Source organism: Mesocricetus auratus, unplaced genomic scaffold (genome assembly GCF_017639785.1).
Source record: "Mesocricetus auratus isolate SY011 unplaced genomic scaffold, BCM_Maur_2.0 Super-Scaffold_100024, whole genome shotgun sequence".
In the NCBI taxonomy this organism is placed as follows: Eukaryota; Metazoa; Chordata; class Mammalia; order Rodentia; family Cricetidae; genus Mesocricetus; species Mesocricetus auratus.
In genome coordinates, this window is record NW_024429205.1 from 25,928,947 (window position 1) to 25,948,173 (window position 19,227).

Consider the following 19,227-nt stretch of genomic DNA (forward strand, 5'->3'; position numbering starts at 1 on the left):
TCATCTATGATTTTGTTGCATATATTTTCTGCCCCTTTGAGGTGGTTTTCTTCACCTTCTTCTATACCTATTATTCTTAGGTTTGGTCTTTTCATGGTTTCCCATATTTCCTGGATGTTTTGTGTTAGGGATTTGTTGGACTTAAGATTTTCTTTGGTCAATGAATTAATTTCTCCTAGTGTATCTTCAACACCTTAGATTCTCTCTTCCATCTCTTCTATTCTGTTGGTTATGCTTGTATCTGTATTACCTTACCATTTGCCCAGCTTTTCTATTTCCAGCCTTCCTTCAGATTGTGTTTTTTTAAATTGTCTCTATTTCAGTTTACAACCCTTGCACTGTTTGAGTTGTTTATTGCAATTTTTGGTTTGTTTTTTCTTCCATTTCTTGTATTTTTTGGTTTGTTTTTGTCTTCCATTTCTTGCATTTTTTTCCATTTCTTTGAGGGATTTTCCTATATCCTTTTTTATGGCCTCTATCATTTTCATGATGTTGTTTTTATGTTCATTCTCTTTTGCTTCATTTGCATTGGAATGTTAGAGTCTTGCTGGTGTGGAGTCTCTAGAATCTGGTGGTGTCATATTTGTTTTTCTGTTGATGAGTGTGTTTTTATATTGTCTTTTTACCATCCCTTCTTCTAGTGTGTGCAGAAAGTGCCCTTTACTGGTCTGGTGGTTAGGGGACCAGAGTTCCCTTTCGGTGGGTGCAAGCAAGTCCAATACTCTGGTAGTTCTCCTCTTCCTGGTCCTAGTCCTGGTCCCGTGGGTGAAGAAGAACACTGGGAATCTGGGGTGCATAGGCTCCCACCTGGAGGGGAGACTCAGTGGCAGTCTCCAGGCACTGGAGCATGGGCCCAGAAACAGACCCTGAATTGCCTGGTCCCATGGGTGGAGAAGAAGACAGGGAAACTGGGGTGCATAGGCTCGTGCTGGAAGGGAAGGCTCACTGGTGGTCTGGAGGTACTGGTCCCCTGGTCTGGTTGGTGGAAGAGAAGACCAGGAATCTGGGGTGCATGGCTCCCACCAGGAGGGGAAGCTCTGTGGCAGTCTCCATGCAATCCCCATGCATTGGAAGGCAGGCCCAGATACAGGGCCTGGTTTACTTGGTCTCCTGGTCCCATTGGTTGAAGAGAAGACTAGGAATCTGGAGTACCAGTGGGTAGGCTCCTGCAGGGAAGGAAGTCTCTGTAGCAGTCCCCAGGCACTGGAAGGCAGGCCGGTTAGAGGGCCTGGTTTACCTGGTCCCCTGTTCCTTTTGTTGGAAGAGAAGACCAGGAATCTCAACAGGGTTGTTTTTAAATGTCGCAAACACATCAACAATAAAGCAGGTAACCCTCCGTGCTTCCAACCTATTCAAGATGATGAACACAAACCTCTAAGTTTTGCTTTAAAGTATCCCCATATGTCTGGAAAGATGGCTTAGGGTTTAATAGCAACTTTTTTTCATACAGAAAACTGGAATTTAATTCCCTACACCCAAATCAGGTGGCTTACAACCACTTGTAACTCCAGGTTGAGGAGGTCCAATGCCTTTCTGAACACCTCAGGCACTTGAGTTCATGTGCATAAGCCTATAGACACACATGTACTCAAACAGACACACACAGACACTTACACATTTTAAAATTAAATAAATCTTTAAAAAGTAATTTTCAGACATTACTATATATTAGTACTTGTTATATCCCTTGAGGCCTATATAGGGTTATATATACAAACTTATGCATATATAAATATATGCAAGTATATGAATAAGCAGAAAAATATGTAAAGAAGATATTTTATATTGAGTTGTCTAGTAGGGATCTGGCAGGGGGTACATTTTCTCAAGAGAATGACAAGATATGCCAAAATTCAAATTCAAAACTAATTATCACTAGTGCATGGTATATTCAAACACATTATAATTATGCAAACATGAAAATAAACTAAGATAAAATAAGGTTTGAATCAAAGCTTTGGTGAGTTCTGAGTGAATGGACCCTTTCCAGAAATGAACATATCTTTCTTCAATTTTTTTCCCTAGCAACAGTAACTTTCCATGTTGGATTCTCCTACAGTGAGTGGGAAGGACACACAGCTTCAAAGGCTGTACATGTAGTTAGAAAGTGCATTCACAAGGACGAATTCAGGACTAATACTGGCCCACAAGGAGAAGACAGCTAATGGTGTGTAGGAGGTAGGCGCTGTAGACTGGAGTTTGAATATCCTTCAGACGTCACATACAGCATGTTTGGCGACTTCCCATGGTGCCATGGGTGGAGAAGGATCATTTGGAGGTGGGGTCAAGTTGAGGGAAGTAAGGTCTTTGGGAGCATGCTCTTACTATTGAGACCTCGGGTCCTCTTCCCTTGGTGCCATTCCACTCCAGTCTCCCTCCTGGTTTTACCCTCCTTACTTATATCAGGCCCTAAACAATAGAACTCAGCATTCCTGAGCCCAATCTCTAAAATGGTGCACTTAACGAAGCCTTGCCTCTTGTAAGAGGGTTTGTCACAGGTATTTTTGTCCCAGTAACAGAAGACTACTATAGCCAGAGACAGGAAAGGCAGCTCTCTATGATAGGGAGGCATGCTGAAGTAATCACTTCATTGTGAAAGTGGCCATCACTTCAGGGAATTCAGACCTTTAAAGAGAAGAGAAAGAAAGCCAGGCTGGGGAGAAAGACAAAGTCGACAAGCAGAGCAAGTGGGAGAAGATGCCGGTGTGAGCGAGAGGCAGCCATCTTCCCAAAAGCTCTCTAACTACAGCAGAGCAAAAGGGGATAAGGTTCCAGGAAGCCAGGAAAGTGCCGGCCCTGCAATCCCAGGGGACATCTGTCACCTTGAGAAGGTCTTGATCAACCCACTAAGCAACAAACAGCGGGTGGCAGGGCTTGATCCTGTGTGGATTCATTTTATTTATTTGTTTGTTTGTTTATTCGTTTGTTCATTTGTTTGTTTGTTTTGGTTTTTGAGACAGGGTTTCTCTGTGTATTCCTGGTTGTCCTGGGATTCCATCTGTAGACCAGGCTGGGCTCTACCTCACAGAAGCCTGCTTCTGCCTCCTGACTGCTGGGATTAACGGCTTGCACCATCAACCTGCAGGTATTCAATTTTTATTAGAGAAAATCCAGAAAGGGTTTACAATGATGTAAAGCTTTGTGAAGAAAAAATTGAAGTCCCGTGTAATAAGTATTTATGAATATTCTGAAATATCACCATAACATTGGCATGAAGATACCATCTGATAGCAGTAGCAATTTTCTGAATCAACAAGACCTTTGTAAAACATATGGTTGGAATTCAGATGGAATATTTCCTGGATAATAATGGCCACTTTACCAGGCTCCTTTTGTGAACCATTCAAATCCCACATAGTTATGCCAGACACTGCAGCAGTGACATTTTCTGTGAATGTTCCACAGTGCTTCAGGTAGGGCCACACTCACAGTCTCACAGATTGAATCCTGGAGATATATATATATATATGTATATGTATATATATATACATATATATATATATGGAGACAGACAGAGACAGACAGACAGACAGAGACAGACAGAGACAGAGAGACAGAGAGAGAGACAGAGAGAGTCAGAGAGATAGGTAGTGTGTGTGTGTGTGAGAGAGAGAGAGAGAGACAGACAGACAGACAGACAGAGAGAGAGAGAGAGAGAGAGAGAGAGAGAGAGAGAGAGAGAGAGAGAGTAAGTAAATGCTTGATTGCTGTACAGGGACATCTACCCAAGAGCCATGGATGAATGTCTTCTTCATTCTAGGCAGATGTGTGTTCTGAGAGATTTCAAACATTTTTCCCATAGCAGCAACAGCCAACTAGCTCCATCACATATTCTTGTGCTCCTCTCATTTGTTCTGTTTTTCTATCCCTCATTTCTGGGACTTTCATCGGACTTCCAGGTAAGTTATTGCTCTGGAGCCTTTGCATCAGGCTCTGTTTTGTAGTGAAGCCAAACTAAGACGAGAGATGTGTGTCGTGAGAAAAAAATTGTCTCCCTCCTTCCTGGCTCCCTACATCCTTCCTTCCTTCCTGCTTGCTTGCCACCTGCCTGATTTTCTCCCTTCCTCCCTCCTTATCCCCTCTGCTTTTGTTCTTTTAGAAGCCAGCCTTGTCTCTGAATCCTTTTTATTTCCCACTTGCTCCTAAGTGTGCTTCTACCTTCAGTTTCTGCTCTGAATGTCTTGCCCTTAGGTGAGTGGTGAGAGGGGAACCAAGAATTCTGTACTAGATCTCCAATTAACGGCAGAATATACAATGGCAGGTAAAAAAATCAGCTACTTCCGAAGAAAATGCTGTTGTAATTAAAAATCTGTTAGGAGAAACTGCTCTAATTTTCCTTTATGTGTCTTGAAAATTTGCCAAGAATTTAAACTCCTTTCATCATTACACCAGGCTTTTGGACTTTAACAGTCCCTCAGCTCCTTAGTTAATTTTATGTCTTCAAACAAAAATTACTTCTCCAGGCTTTCTTTTCTTTTTTTTTTTTTTAATGTGGCCCAATTTAGTAAGACTGTTGGAGATAACTATTCTGATTATGCTTTTGTTATTTAATTATGTGATCCATTGTGCCATCTCTATTCTGCAAGCAGCTTTCAAATAGAGAATATTCCTTTTGACACTAATCTGGGAGTTTTCTGGTTTTATGACTTGTCTCATGATTGCAAGGTTGTACGAAGAATTATGTAGGGTTAACAGGCAGCAGAAGAAAAAACAGGGCTTGAGATTTTTTTCAACTGTTGTATTCAGTTAGAACAGCTCACCATTTCTGACCATATTTGCTTAGAGTTTGTCAGCTAGCCATAGTGGTTTCTCCAAGGACAATAGCCTAAATTTTTGGCTCCTTGATGTTTCTGGCATTTGATAGAAGGCTAAATGCTTTTGAATTTGCACAAAGGATAGGGGAGCCTTTTTAAAGAAAGCATTGAGTTTGAGTTGAAACACAGGCTTGAATGTCAACTCTTTGCTTGCATCTGATTTATAATTCTAATTTTGAGTCTGTGAAATTGAAGAAAACAGAGAGAAGTAAATTTCCCCATAGGCCCACCCAGTCTCAAGCTCACTGTTGGGACCTTTAAAATGGACATATGGAGAATCAAGTTTTATCACAAAATAGTTAAGCATGTAAGTATTGTTGTCAAATAGTCAAACATCAAATCCTAATCCTGCCGTTTGTTTTCTTCAGGTGAGGCATTTTCCTTGATTTCTCTGAATTGCTAGTTTCCCATCTTAGGTACAGGAAACTACAAGCACATCATCAATAGGTGGACTTTAAAAACTTCATGTAGTTATTATTATTATTCACTGTAATTACTAAAAGAAACCATAACACACATATAAAGGCCCACGATTCAGTAGATCTTTGTGATGATGCAGAAGATAAGAGGCAAGAAAAATTAGGTAGAAGAAGCAACCCCATGCATTACTTAAGATCATGGTTTTCTGAGCCTAAAATTCAGGGTTCAATTCCCAGCTGGGTCACTAATTAGCAAGAGTTAGCACTTAAATGAGTGACTTAACCTTTCTATGCCTGTTTCTTCATTGTAAAATGGAGATACAGTGTTACCCTCCTAAAATTGTTATGAAAGTTTGACTCTATTTTTTTAAGTACTTCCTGGTAGAACCAGTCTCATGATTACGTGACAATGACAGTTATACAAAGTTCCATGCTCACAAATATCCCAGGCTTGGATAATTCCTAATTATGTTTTAATGAATTTAAGCCTGCATGTGTGAGCAAGGGGGGTGCACTTGGTTTGAATACATGCTCTGCTCCTGGTTGCTACATCAGCACCGATCATTCATCATGCTTCTTGGGCACAGAATTCCTGTGGACCCAGTGCTGTAATCCCAAGAGATGCAAAGTGACCACAAACTAAAAGCACTGTATCTATGGCTGAATACAAAGTCCTCTGGCAGCCCATTAACACCACAATTACTCATTGAACCAGACCTTTCCTCAAAGGCAGAAAGAAGACAATGTTGTTCCAGCAAACACAGACGATCCAAACATTCTATCACCCTATTTGTACCTTCCCCTTTATTGTCCAATCTCTTCCACTGAAGATATTAAATAAAAAGAAAGGAAAGTGTTCTCTTCCTTTCTGTCCATCCTTGCTTATCAGGAGGCTGAAGGTAGATGGTAGAATACGCCAAAGAAGATTTGAACTGAAAACAGAGGAGCTGTTTTGGTGCTGTTTCTTCTGTCCTATCAACTGTGCAGCTGTGGCAAATGTCAATTGTGTGATTTTATCAGCTGTAGACAGGCGACAAATGCTTATATGCATTCCTGTAGGACTGGCATTGAACCATTTGAGACTAAGGCTGTGTTAATGGTTTGGATGAGAATCGAACCCATGAGCTAATAAATTTGAATATTTGAGCTCTTGTTGGTGGCTCATTGGGAAGGGTTAGGAGGTGTGGCTTTGTTGGAGGAGGTGTGCCCCTGGGGGGTGGGCTTTAAGGTTTCAAAGTCTCCTGCTATTCCTGCTGTTCTCTCTCTCTCTCTCTCTCTCTCTCTCTCTCTCTCTCTCTCTCTCTCTCTCTCTCTCTGTCTCTCTCTCTCTCTCTCTTCCTGCCTCTCTCTCTCTCTCTCTTTCTCTCTGCCTCCTTTTTGAGGTTCAAGATGTAAGTTCACAGTAGTAGAAAAGTAGCTAGCACAGCCATAGTACTTCGAAAGAATTAGTATTAGAGTTGAGATACTGCTCAGTGGCAGAGTTTGTTTAGCATAGCCAGTGTCCTGGGTTTTATGCGATAAATCAGGCAAATAAATTATCATTTACCACAATGACAATAAACAGTAAATCATAAACACCATAGAAAATCAAAAGTCAGATTTTGAAAGAAAGAAACAATAAATAGTCTTTGTATTGCAATACATGTTATAGTACTTTACTCTTGCTCTTTGAACAGGATTTCTTGATTATCATTTTGCAAGGAGCTCTACAAATTATATATATATGGCCTGGTGCTTGGCACATCATACATTCTATGACCATCTCCATGCATATGTATACACACACACACACACGTGCGCGCATAAACATGGGTATACAAGTGTGTACGGCATTAATTATGGCTCTCTATTTTTACACAGGTATTTTCTATTTCTAGAAGGAAAACTTAGAACAAATATTCCAACAAGAATATTAACAGTAGAAAAGATGTTTCTTTTTAATACTTAAGCCTGTGCCTATGAGTTTGACCTCCCTGGGACCCATGAATGCATCACTTCTAGAATGGGGCTTTTCCTTGTACTCCTCAAATGGCCCTATATAATGAAACAGGAATGATGCATAGACCATTCTCATTTTGCTGTCTTCAGTGATCTTCTAAAAATCCTTTCAAATACAACATTTCATCTAAACATCACAGTCCTGTATTAGTGTAGAAACTATAAGATGATGTCAGCATCTGGCTAGTCACCAGCTTCTTCCTGGCAGGTGTTACCTGCTCAGTTCATCTAAGTAGGGTCTCACCCCTACGTCTTACAGATTCAGAAAACAGAGTATCAGCTTTCCAGAGCCCTGTAAGAGTCACACACTCTGCTTTCCCCCAAATGGGCTTATGGAAAGATGAAGAATGAATCCAGAATGTGATTGCTCTGCTTAGTAGAGAGAAATGCACCTCTCCATGGAGAAACATCCAGGGAAGTAGTTTGTGAGAAGTCAGCTTCAAGGCATGATGTCGGTGTAGAGAGGTCGATAGCTTGGGCTTAGTAGAGCCAGGTGTTGTTGAACTGATAGACATACTTGAGAGTGAGTTCAATTGGACCAGTAGGTATGGTTTGATCTGATGACACTTAGGTTCTCAGTCAGTGATGCAGGTATGACTTCCTTCCTCTCATTCTACTTGTTGATTGAGCATCCTCTCTTGGGGCACTTGATTTTATCAATACTGCAGCAGTGAAGCTATTTTCCTTCCCGATTTTGTCAGAGAGAACACTTCCTCATCCCCAAAGTGCTTTCATGTGGAAGAGCTTACACAGTGAGTTTCAATCTCCAGCCTTCGCCCGGCTTTTTTTGGGGACTGCATTGGTTTCACTTCTGTCTTCAGACAGTCTTGTTTTCATTGTACACGACAGCAAACAGCCTCTGGGAATGTTAATAACTTGTGCTGAGGATAGAACTCTTGTGTTTACTTGCTATCATGACTTCGTGTTTGTTTTTTGGTTTGAAGTATAATAGTCTTCTTTCTATTATATTTCACATTACCCTGTTCTCTTGGGATTGGAATACATTTTTGTTTAAGACAGCTTGTATTAAATTCCTTTGTAACTCTTTGTCTTGATATATAAAATACAAAATATGCCCCTTTGCTATCTCTCTCAGTGCATTATACCTCTCTCCCCTCCCTTCACTCACACTCATATGCTCTGTTCTCCAATTGTGCATAGACGTTTCCATCTGCTTATAATAGTCTCCCTCAAAAATGTACTTTGTTCTAGCCTTTTGTTTCACTCAGATAGCCCTCAGGTTCAACCCACATGTGCAATTGTGCTACTGAGGGTTTCTGTTCCATTACCACACCTTAAGTTTCTTCATAGCTCTTAACACTGTTATTGTGTCCTATTTAAATTCCACATATTATATTTGTTTTTTGTGTATTTCTAGATACAGTAATTGAGGGCACTTTGCTATCTAACATTCATGTACTATTCATTTATTCGTTCAACAACTTTTTCTTGAATAGCCATCTCTCCATAGATTGATTGTTCATAAATGTATGTTGAGTAAAGATGTAGATAAGCTATTAACTACTGTCAGAATTGAGAGGGAGAAAAATCCACTCTGAAATGGATCACACATGAAGAGAAGATTCCCAGCAAGGGAAATATTTCCAATGAATCTCGAAGAGTAAATTTGTTATTTCTGTGGAAGGGAAACAACAGGCTTTTGTAGACATTGCCATGTGCTCTGTCAACATTCTTCACATTATCAATTTAAACTCCCAGGGAGAGCCATGAAAATAAGAGCAATACCTACCTACATACACATGATATAGATACATGATATATTCAGTATTCATATATACAGTTATAAAATGAATAGTTGTAAAGCAAAGTGCTACAAAATTTACAAATATGGTCCTTTGGTAAACATGATACTAACTAACATTTACATGACTACTTCAGTTGGAAGTAGAACATCTTTTCTGAATGTGACTTTGAATTGGTATTAGAATCACCAACAAAATTCTGTTATTTAGAAAAATCTAGATGGATGAACTTCAACCTCCAGTGAAGGACACTAGAGAGGCCAGTAGTGGATTGGGTAGAGACACCAGAGCCTGAGAAACAGCCAAGAAAGGCAAAGCTGAGAGAGTTTCATGGTTGCCTGGCCAGTTTTTGAAGTATTCACTTTTGTCTTTCAAATGATTTATTTTAATTTTGATATTTATAAATTAATTCATAGAGGGAAAAGGTACCATGAAACTATATTGACCTGAACTCATTTCTAGTTTATATTCATTCAGTCAGTGAATAGCTTTGTGCATTTATTTATATAAGAGACTATAGACACGGGGTGTAATTCTCAGTTAATTAGCCTTGCTGTGATTCCAGCCAGTAATTCTCAGTGATAGTTAGCTTTATGGGTTAACTTGGCTAAGCCACGGTGATCCCGCCTACCCTGCAGACTTCAAACTTCACTGTTGTGATCCAGTTCTCTGGCTTCCTATTTTCCTCACACCCCTGTGCATACACATGCAAAGCAGAAAGGCAGACGTTTCTGTTGTACAGAAGACCCCTGTGTAATCTATAGGATAAGCTCTAGTTGACAGTGTGAACCTGGGAGAGTGGATCATAAAACTGAGGCAGACTAAGGTCTTATGCAATAGCCAACTGCAATCAGGGCATGAGACAATTTATACTCTGAGGGTATTTTGAGGGTTAAGCAAGGTCATAAACAAAGTTCAAATGAGTTTGGGTTGTATAGAGTCGGGAGGACAGCCCATGCTTGGAAACATTATCTGAACAACAAAAGCAATAGCAAAGTGTATCCTACACCTGGGAGGGGCACAAAACACAATCCAAGAACAATCCATGTTAAGGAAGAACAGAGTTTACAAGACTCTTGTCTTGTTTACTTGGGAGTTTTCTCACAAGCACTCAGACATCTCAGCTTCATTCTAACTTCTCTCTCTCTCTAACACACACACACACAAACACAAACACACACACACACACCACACACACACACACACACACCTTTATTGATTGTAGAACTGAGAAATGAGAACTCATGCTCCATGTCAGTACTGATAGAGAAACTTGAATTTCACTGCGCTAGTGTTCAGCCACTGTACCTGCTTCATGTTTGCTTCCTCACTTCTTGATCTAAAGAGTCTGAGAGGCACGGGGTGCTCCTAATGGACACTGACATGGCTGTCAATGAAAGGCGGTGGTGGGACGAGCTCTTATTTCCCCGCCTTTGGGTTAATGGAGCAGCTTCACTAAGTCACAGTGGCATCGGACTGTGGAGGGCCCTGAAGTCCTTTTCAATAGGAGGGGTCCAGATCACTGGCTCCTCTTTTCCAGGCTTGTTTGTCGGCACCGTCCTAAAGGATGCTGTCTAAATGTGCTAGCATAGTTAGGACTCCTTTCTCTCCCTTTATAATGGTGATTGCCTTCCCGGGAAGCTGCTGCAGCTCTATTGTGGCTGCCCCTCACAATGGGCTTGCTTTGAAAGCAGCCTGTCAAAGACAGCTCTGCCAGGCTTCTCAGGTGACAAGTGCCTTCCTGTGCTACTGAAAGTAGACATTTGTCACATCGGTGAAGAACTCTGCGTGCTCAGTGTGTCTGAAACCTGGATTCTCCTCTTCCAAGAAGCTATGGGGTTTGCCTGAGGACTTTTTCCTTGGCCCTTAATTTCCTTTTCTGTGATTGAGGTGGCTGTCACACTCTCTGTATATTCACCTTAGACTGAAGGGTCCCAATGGTGGGGAAGACGTTTTCCAAATGAATGTTAGAATGGAGGCCTTCGAGCTTCAGAGGTAACGAAATCTTCAAAGGCATTGTCTGTTCTGCACACAGTCTACATGTGAAGTCGTTGCATTATTGTTTGTGAAATATCTAAAGTGGCACTTCTTACAATGATGTTGTGATGATTGAAATGCAGATTTCACTGAAGTACCATTATTCCCAAAAGATGCAAGGAGAAAGATCACTGACCCAAATCACCATGGCCAAATTAATTAAAACAGGCAATTATTTAAAGCAAACTATTTTTTGAAAATTTGTGTTCATGGGTTGTCCTCCCTAAGGTGGGTTTGAGAAATCAGCATTGCATGTGAGGAAGACAACAGTTTTTAATAGCTCAGGGGTAGGAGATTTCCAAGTGGAGGTTTCAGTAGGCAGAGCATAAGCATAACATGTTAGTCATAAGAAATTCCTGAAACAAAGATATGGCAACAAGGTAATGGTCATAGCAAGGAAATCATAACAACAGGTGGCCATAATATCCTTTTGGAGCAAAAGCATGTTTGCTGTTTCCTGGAACAGGCAGTACTGAACAGTTTGTAGTTAAGTTTACAGTGGGGCATAGTTCAATCCTTAATAAACAAAGATTTAATTATAAACAGGAAGGAACCTAGATTGTTTTTATTATGAGTTGGCTTTTAAACCCAAGATGGAGACAGGATGATTCATCAAAGCCAAAAAGAAAGACAGATAAACTTGAAGATATATTGTTTAAATGTGCTATATCAATTTAATGTATAAATATTGGCAAAATAGAAACGCTTCACCAGCGTTTCATAAGCAAATGTCCTTAAAATTAATATATTACAATGATTTTATATAAAATAATAATATACAAATGAACTACATGTACCCATGAAATTGATATAATTTATTAAATACAAGTGAATATGTTATAGTAAATAACTTGTACTAAGTATTTTTAAATTGAGGATAATTGATTTGGCTAAAGATCTTTTCCTATTTTGAAATGACCATATGATGTCTCCTGTCCAATGAACACTTAATAATGTGTTCTACATTTGAACCTGTATTATCTCTTATTCTCTTTGGAAAAAAATACTTTAAACTGTAATGATTACAGCCACATCATGTAATTTCCATGTTCACAATGTTATAAAAGTAGAGCTTATCAATAGAGAAATTTAGAATTTTAAGAAATACAATTAAGAAATTTAAGAAATACACTGAGATCAGACAACATTTTTTATTTTTTTAATTTGCCACCATAGGTCCTTGAGGAAGACAGAAGAGAAATTGGAAGAATTCTTGAAATGAGCAAAAGTGGGAACACAATACATATGAAAGCTTTCCTGTAGTGATCTGTTTAAAGAAACTCACTGTTGGAGGTCTTGCTATGAAGCTTGGGGAGGTTTAGGTATAGTCCTGCTGGAAGCCATGGAGAAGCACCTGGATTTATTACCCATTGCATAAAACATAAACCAAGGCCTGGCAACTTCCTCTAACATGGGGCAATCACAAGTTGAAGACATTTAATATTCTCAAGTTTGGAGCTTAAGGGAGACACTGAAGATCCCATTGTGCTTTGGACGCAACATTTATTACAAGAGTTGTTGGCGTCAAGAACACTATGTGGACAGCAGCATGGCGGCAGGGACTCTGATGAGAGTTTAGGTGCATGAGGCAGACTTGGGTCAGAATTATAGGTCTCTGAGGAAGGGGGCAGATTTCACAGCATGAGCCTGCATGGCTCTTCCTGATACTTGGGAGACAGTGAGAAGAAAGGGAGTATATTTCACTACCGGTGACTTCTTAAGTTCTGGCGAGCTTGGCAATCTTTGGTCTATAAGCTTCCTTGGGGAAATGAGAACCTAATTCACCAGGAATCTGAATACCACACAGGGAGTCTGTTTACAGACTCAGCAGGCTCTTCTCTCAGTGGGACGTCCATCTCTCCCTGTAGCAACAGGCATCCTAGAATGTGCAGTAAGATGGATGTGAGTCTAAGCAGTCTCTGATCTGGGGTTCTAACAGAAGTCACATAATATTTTCACTTACCTCTTTCTTTCTTTAAACTTACAAGTTTTTCATTATATTTCCATTATTCATAAGGTTTCTGTACATTCACGCCATGAGTATTAAATGTGCTGTTGATGAAAAGATATAGTCGAAATATTCATGCAAAAAGATGTTTTCTGATATATGCCTCTGATCCTTTGTCTCCCAGCATTCCCTGAGGCCCAGACACATCAACAACGCTCAAATTTTGCTTCTGGATGCTCAGAGACCTCATTGCATGTTCCTCTTCTCTTTTCTGGGTAGATCACAATGACCTAGATAAGTAAGTTCCAGGACAAAAGCCGTGCTGATGTTCTACAAGATTCTATAAAGACGACTGATTGACCAGAACTTCATGATTGTGAAGAAAGTGTTGGAATGTCTCAGATGAAAAGCAATATTGTTTTGGGCAGTCTTTAGCCCCTGAATATCTGCCCATACTTCTGTTCAGTGTTTAATATTATTCAAACAACGGAGAAATAACAACAACAACAAAACAAAATAAAAAAGACACGGATCTTACTAGTCTAACAAACCACTACATTTCATTATTGTAAAATCTAATAATGCACCCAGTAATATTTAAGACCTATATAAACAAGTTCTCCTACTGTGCTGTAAATCACCTACTAGATGTTCCCACCAGCACATTGGGAAAATTGCTTCATTTGGAGTTAACTTTCTTCGGTAACTTTAGATCTTTATGAAATATCTTTCAGGTTGGAGTCTGTTATTAGCGACAACCTAAATATGTATTTCCAGGCCATAATCACTCTTTTGGTTTTTTGTTCTTTTTTTTTTTTTTGCTCAATAGCAAAGTTTTATTCCATTTGATGCAAGATCTGTGTTTCACATTGATGTTTATGTACCTTAGTGACTCAATACTTTCAAGTGTCTTTATTTTTCTAATTAACTTTTTTTCTTAGTGATTTTCAATGAATGCCTAGTGTGGCATTTGGGAACTTACACATCTAGTTATGGCTATATTCAATTCTCACAGGTAAACTATGTATTGGTGTATATGCAGTTCTAAAACCAACATTCTTTTACTCAGCATCTTCTAGGAGTTACTTCATTTTTCTCTTTCTGCTAGATGCAACTACTTTGGGGCCTGAGAAGGCTAGTTTGACGTCTTATTCTTTGTGTACAATGCCTTACCTCTGATTTTATATATATATCTCATGGAAAGGTTCTTTTGACAATTTGAGACTCATTTACCTTTCTTGATCAGAACTCTAGCAAAGGTGTGTCATTCTAAAATGAATATTTTACTAATTATCTTCCCCATTAAATCATTCATATTTTAAACCTATACTTCTAGTTTTTACTGTTCAGTATCAGTGACATATTACTTAATATGTTTTGGTGCATATTACACAATTTCAAACCTACAACTATTTACTTATTTGTTTTTGTTTGCAAACAAAAATATTTGTTTACTCTGCATTCTTCGCTAATTTATTATTTTAATCGACATATAAAACTATATATATTGATTAGTCACCATGTGATATTTATACACAAATAAATATTGTATAGTGGCCAAACAAAAGGATGTGTTTATATGTCTCCTCAGATGTTTATCTTTTTTGGACTGATGTATTCAGCATCCTTCCTTCTCACTCTTTTGAAGCTTCCTCTGTGTTACTTCATATGCAGTTACCATATTATACAATAGTATGGCTAGTCTTGTTTTCTTTTCTCAAATAACTGTACAATGGTACCCACTGAACAATCGTTGCCCATCCATTCCCCCAAGCCCTCATTATCATCCAGGGAAGGATTATTTTGCTCTCAATTTACATAGGATCATAACTGATATCAGGGTATATGGTTCAGTGTTCTGGAATTATTTTAATTAACATAATGACCTCCACACTTATCCATATTGCCACAGATAATGGGATTTCATCTCATCATGGCAAAACAATTTCTTTGTATATGTGTACAATTTCCTTACCTACCATCAGCTAATTGACACTTGCAATGTATCCATTTCTTCAATAGCTTCAATAAAACTTCAGTAAACATTGGGGATAGTTGTATTTTTCAGAGACTCATTAATTTCTTTTGGATGTATGCCCTGTAGTGGGATGTGTGCTAGCTCTATTTGCAATCTTTTGAGGAACTCTCATTGTTTGTCATAATAAATATCAATTTACAAGTCCACTAACACCCTACAAGCGTTCCTTTGTTTTTGTGTTCTGGCCAGTACTTGGTTGGTTTTAGCTCTGTGGCATTAATCATTTTTGCCAGGTGAAGTAATATCTCATTGCAACTTTGATTTGCCTTAAATGATTAGTGATGTACATTTCGCTACATACTAGCTGGCTCTTCCTATGCCTTCTTTTGAAAAAAATACCTTTTTAGGTTTATTAGCCATTTTTTGTTTGTTTTATGAGACAGCTTATTAATTTCACAGTAGAGATATTTCACTTCTGTTGTAAGTCAGTTAGGTATCTGTTACGTATACATTTTGCTACTACTACAAATGAATTTTCTTGCTCAATTTACTTTTCAAAGAATTTGCTATTGTTGCATAGAAGAATCACTGATTTTTCATGCTGATTTTGCACTCTAAAATTTTCTGAATGTGTTTACTAGTTACCATATTCTTCAGGTGTTGGATGGAATGTTTTATGAATCACTATTAGGGTAACTAGGTGTAGATAGCAATTTAGTTGTGTTTGAATTCTCTTTTCTATCTTAATATTTGCTCACTAAGGAGGTTTATTTATATTTTTTAATATTTGGGTGGTACAATATTTGATGGATGGCTATAGATGGTATGATATATAGATTGAATTATTACTTTCTTTTTCTACATTGTCCACTGTCGCATTTTATTACAACCTTCTTTGCCTCTTTTTATTGCTTTTGATTTAGAAGTTCATTTTATCTTGTATAAGAAAGGCTATAACTCTTTATTCCATTTGCATAAATTATCTTATTGTATTCCCTTGCTTTTTGTCTTTAGGGATGAAACATGTTTATTGTAAGCAAGATACAGTTAGATTTTCATTTTTGTCTAGTAATTCATTCTGTTTTAAAAATATTCAATTAATTTAGACTTAATATAATTAAACCTAGGAATGTCTTCCTCCTTCCATTTTGTTATGTTTTCTATTTTCTTTGAATATCAATGTCTTCTTTCTTTTACAGCTCTATTTGTAGTCAAGTTTTAATTTTTTGAAATGTTTTTTGATTTCTATTACTTTTGTTCTGTTTGTTCATTATAGTGATTTTCTTTGTGCTTACCATTGAGATTAGATAAACAGTTTTGATTATAAGATGCTATTTGCAATTAATGTAACATAACAGCAATCATGACGATGAAACAGATAAAAATAAAGTGAGGAAAATAGCAAAAAAATGTCTATACCTGCATTTTTTTTCTTCTCTGTACTTTGATTTTTATGTCCTACTTTACAACTTCTTCTATTTCCTGACATTTAATATATTAACATGACTCTAGCTATTTTAATTGTTTTTTGTTTAACATTCATAATAAAGAAAAAATTTCTTCACACTACACCTTTACAATGTTAGAGATACCTTTATTGGCTTTACTAAAACCATTGTTTTTAGTTTCCAATTGTTTCTTCTTAGCCACTCATGTCTCATTCTATCACTTTTGAAAAGTCCCTCTGCATGTCTTCATAGGAAAATGTGGTAGTGGGTTCTTTTACATTTTGTTAGGAAATGTATTGCTTTCTGCTTCACTTAAAAAAAGACAATTCTACAGGATGCAATACTCTTGGCGGGTGTTTTCCTTCAGAATATCTCATTCACTTCCCAGAATTTCTGTAAAATTTATCTTGAGAAACCTTTTGGTTAAGTGAACATCTCTTCATTGTCAATTATTTCATTTCTCATATGGCTTAGAAAATCCTTTTTGTCTTTCCCATTGTGAACCTGACTACAATACATTTTGAGGTAAGTTTCATTGAATCTGAATGATGATGATGTCTGCCTTCCCTATACTTATGTATATGTATCTTTTTCAAATTTTCTGTTATTATTTATTTGATTGAATTTTATTTTGCAATAGCTGAATTGTAGAAAGCTTTATTGCCCTTTGGCAGTTTCAAATCCCATTAAGGCATAGTGACTGAAATATTTATTCCTTAAATCATGTTGTATGTTTTTTGATATTTATTCTTTTTTACTGTTTTACTAAATGTCTAGTCTTATCATTTTTTTCCTTGTTTTACTACATGGATTATATATTTTCAAATAGCTTGTCTTTTAGATTACTGAATTTTCCTCTTCCTTTGATCCACTGTTGTTATCACGGTTATTGAATTCATTATATTGTTGAGTAAACTATTGCATTCCAAGATTGCTGTCTGATTTTTAACAATACTTCAGTCCCTGTTATTTCTCCAGCAAAGCACTACATAGCTTTGCTGTGCTTCTTTAAGTCTGTTGAGTTTCCTCACACATCTATAAAAATTCTCTGTCTTACAGTTCACTCAGCTTGGTTCTTACATAGACATTTTCTGGAATCTTATTTTTTTTTTGTTCTTTTTTTAACTTAAATTAGAAACAAGCTTGTTTTACATGTCAATCCCAGTTCCCTCTCCCTCCTCTCCTCCTCCCCCCCCCACTGGCCCCATATCCAGTCCCTTTCCTGCTCTCCAGGGTGAGGCCTTCCTTGGGGGAATCTTCAAAGTTTGTCATATCATTTGAAGCAGGGCCTAGACTCTCTGCCCTTGTGTCTGGGCTGAGAGAGTATCCCTCTATGTGGAATGGGCTCCCAAAGTCCATTTGTGTACTAGGGATAAATATTGATACACTACCAGAGGCACTATAGATTGCCCAGACCTCCAAACTGACATCCTCATTCAGGGCTTTTGGAACAGTTCTATGCTGATTTCCCAACTATCAGTCTGGGGTTCATGAGCAACCCCTTGCTCAGCTGTTTCTGTGGGTCTCTCTAGGCTGGTCTTAACCACATTGCTCATCACTCCTCCCTCTATCCACCTGGATTCCAGAAGTTCATGTCAGTGTAAAGCTGTGAGTATCTGATTCTGCTAACATCAGCAACTGGATGAAAGCTCTAGGATGACATATGAGGTAGTCATCATTTTCATTACATTATCAGAGAGCGGGTGTTGGATTTTGTCGAAAGCTTTTTTAGCATCTAGTGAGATGATCAAGTGGTTTTGGTTTCTCAGCTTGTTTATATGGTGGATTACATTGAAAGATTTTCATATGTTGAACCATTCCTTCATCCCTGGGATGAAGCCTACATGATCATGGTGGATAATTTTTCTGATGTTTTCTTGGATTCAATTTGCCAGAATTTTATTGAGTATTTTTGCATCAATGTTCATGAGGGATATTGGTCTGTAGTTCTCTTTCTTAGTTTTGCCTTGTGTGGCTTGGGCATCAAGGTTATTGAGGCCTGGAAAAAAAGAGTTTGGCAATGAATTTCTGCTTCTGTTGTATGGAATAGGATAATTGGTTTTTGCTTTTCTTTGAATTTCTGGTAGAATTCTGCAATGAAACCATTTGGCCCTGGGCTTTTTTTGCTTGGGAGATTTTAGATGACTGCTTCTCTTTCATTAGGGGTTATAGGTCTATTTAAATTGATTATTTATTCTTGATTTAATTTTAGTAAGTAATATCTGTCCAGAAAATTGTCAATTTCCTTTTAATTCTTGAATTTTGATGAGTAGAGGTTTTCAAAGTATGACCTGGAGATTCTCTGGATTTACACAGTGTCTGTTGTTATGTTCCCCTTTTCATTTCTGATTTTGTTAATTTGAATGCTCACTCACTGCCATTTGCTAAGTTTGGATAAAAGCTTTTCTATGCTGTTGAATTTCTCAAAGAACCAACTCATTGTTACAGTGATTCTTTGTATTGTTTTCCTAGTTTATCCTTTATTGATTTCAGCCCTCAATTTGATTATTTCCTGGCATCTACTCCTCCGGGGTGAGTTTGCTTCTTTTTGTTCTAGAACTTTCAGTTGTACTGTTAATTCTCTAGTTGTGAGTATTCTCCAGTTTCTTCATGTGAGCACTCAGTGCTATGGAACTTGTCTCTTTGCACTGCTTTCAATTTATCCCTTAAGTTTGGGTACATTGTGTCTTCATTCTTATTGAATTCTAGCAAGTCTTTAATTTCTTGTTTTATTTCTTCCTTGATGCAGGAATGGTGCAATTAGACATTGTTCAATTTCCATGAGTTTGTAGGTTTTTTGCAATTTATGTTGTTGTTGAATT